This window comes from Vombatus ursinus, unplaced genomic scaffold (assembly GCF_900497805.2).
Source record: "Vombatus ursinus unplaced genomic scaffold, bare-nosed wombat genome assembly UNPS02014786.1, whole genome shotgun sequence".
NCBI lineage: Eukaryota > Metazoa > Chordata > Mammalia > Diprotodontia > Vombatidae > Vombatus > Vombatus ursinus.
In genome coordinates, this window is record NW_020954564.1 from 32936827 (window position 1) to 32939756 (window position 2930).

A 2930-nucleotide genomic window follows, 5' to 3' on the forward strand; every position below is an offset into this window, starting at 1 on the left:
CAATGGTGAACACAGGGGTTAGGCCACAGAATCAATAAACTTTACAATCGAAAGAAACCTCTGAGGAAATCAGCATTTATTACACGCCTGCTATGTGCCAGGCACTCTGCTAAGCACTTTACAAACATCTCCCTGGAGATCTATGTCTACTCATATCTGATTAGGACTCATAACATCCCAAGTGACAGAGGCCTGAAGCCTTCCAGCAATAGGCAGCTCCAGCTCTTCCCAGGTTGTCCGTTGCACTTTGGGGAAGTCCTCATTTAGGGAGGCTGTGTTAATGAAGTGAGCTGAAGTCTACTTCTCAGTCCCTTTCCAGCCAGATCCTGGCTCTGCCCTCTGGGGCTAAACTGAGCAAATGTAATCCCTCTTCCACAGGACAGCTTTTTAAAGACTTGAAGACAGCTATCACGTGCCTCTTGAAGTCTTCTCTACCCCCAGGCTAAACAACTTCATTTCCTTCAAATGATCCTTTTTTTTTTTTTTTTGACAGTTTCCAATCTCTTCCTCCAAACTGGTCCCTGAGAGTACTTAGAACTCAGAATGGCAGACCTGATAGGGATCTTGGAATCTAGAATATCAAGGCTGGAAAGAACCTTGGAACACGGGGGAGTGTCAGAGCCCACAGGGACCTCAGAACCTAGGACAACATGGAATTTCGGAGCTGAAAGAGACCCTAGGGTCCAACCCCATCACATTTTGCAGAGGAGGAAATTGAGATCTAGTTTCTCCTGCTGCTCACAGCACAGCTCCAACACATTTGATATGTTTAATTAATATTTGTGGAACTGAAATGCTCTTGGTACCCCCTCAGAACAATATGTGCCTGGGGTGCCATATCTCTAGCAATGGGGATAGGCTAGCCCAAACCATCCACACACTCCAGCTGTTTGTTGTAGTGAAAGGTTCTCTAGCCTGGGGAGACAGGAGATGTTCCAGATGTGTCTTGGTTCCAGCTCTGCCATTAACTGGAAAGCTGCCGAGGGGTAGTGGAAAGGATTTGGGCAATCTGAGAATCACTGATTTCCCATGTTATTCTGGGCCAGTCACTTTTCTAGCCTTCCAGCCTCCCATGTTCTATGATTCTGACAACCATGACCATAACCGTCCACCCCTGTGTGCGTGACCGGGAGGGAAGCCTGGATACCTTTGGGTCAGCTCTGGGAAACCCCCTCTAACAGTTAATCCCAGGGAAGAGAGGAAAGGAAGGGGCTGGGGAGGAGGGGGAGGAGGGAACAGAGCTCAGATGTTGAGACTCCTTCTCTGTGGCTTTTGGGTCTGTCTCTTCAGCAGCCCTTAGCATGACAAAGCTGAGGGACACCATCCCCCCTTCCTCCTTTTTGTGAGAGAACAGAGCTAAAGGAGGCCCATCTCCCTTTTTTCCAGCAAGGGGTTAGGGGGGAGGGGAATCCTGATAAAGGTAGCTTCCTGGGTGTCAGCTCAGCTCAGTTGATTCGTGTGTGTGTGTGTGTGTGTGTGTGTGTGTGTGTGTGTGTGTGTGTGTAACTCTGTCTGCTTGGGCATCTGCAAAAGCCCAGTCAGCTATCAGGTGTGTAAGGCTCCAGGCTGGGGAGGCGGGGGTATGCTGACTGTTGGTGCAGGTATGTTTGCGTATTAACTTACACAGATGTATGTATGGACATCTTCCCCCATACCCCTCCTGCGGAGCTGTGTGTGTCTCAGCACATACAGATTTGTGTCTGTCTGGGTAGGCAGAGTGTCTGATATGAGGATGTGAATGGTTCTGCCCCCCTCATTCATGCTTTGGTCGGACTCTGTCCAGTTCAGGACACTGTTTTAGGAGAGGCTCTGACAAAAGCTGGAGAAAATGAGCTAGAGGAAGGTAAACAGGCAGGAGAGAGGTCTGGAGAACAGGCTTCCTGAGCATCTGGACTGAAGGCATTCAGAGAAGAGAACACAAGACTTGGGGCCATTTGTGTTTGAGGGATATTCTGTCTTCAAACATTTGAAGGCCTTGTACAAGGCCTTCAGAGGACAGAGGGATTAGGTTTGTTCTGCTCAGCCCCGGAAGGCAGAGCTGGGACTAATGAGGGAAAACTTACAAGGAAACAGATTCCAGCTCTGTATTAGGAAAAACTTTCTCACAACTCAGTGTCCCAGCTAGAATGGGCTGCCTTGGGGGGTGATGTTTTCCCCATCACAGGAGGTTGGGTTTAGTGAGCTCTGGGGGACCCTCCTTGGCTCAGAGACTGTAGGACTCTAGGTCTGCATATCTCTGTTTAGGAAGTGACACTGAGGCTGGGGTGGGGGAGTGTTCTCCTAAACCCACCTTTTTTTCCTGCTGCCTTAGAAGAGCCTAGGCTAGGGAATAGAAATGAAGTGGGTGGGTATGAGGAGGAGAGGAAAGAGGAGAGCCCAGGAGTCCTGGGCCCCCACCCCAAAGAACACACGCCTTGCTGGGCAGTACCTCTCTGGGCTCTGAACAAATGGGCTCTCTCACGTTGGCCTCAGCAAACCTGGACACGGATTTGGTCTCGACAAATTCCAGCTACCTCATTCCTTCCATGTATCCACACAGGGACACATTCCCTTTTGCTTGAGAGAAGAGCTGGGTCTTGAACTTGGCTTAATCTCTGTCCCTTGGCCCATCCTGACCAGAATGGGTTCCTATCATTAAATAAGGATGATGATAATAGCATTTCCTTCTGCTATAGAACTTGAAAGTTTCCAAGCACTTTCCTCAAAACAATTTTCTGCTGGTAATAGTGTAGCATTGTTATCTCCATTTTACAGATGAGGAAACTGAGGTTGAGAGGTCAAGACTCTATCCCAAGTCTCCTGTTAGACCAGTGGTCCTACTATTTTTGGGACCTTCTTCCTCTGCTGGGGACTGAGAGTTAGGGAGGTGGGGATTCCTCTTCAGAACAAACCATCTTTTCTTTTTTTCAAAGGAAAGAAGGATATGTTTA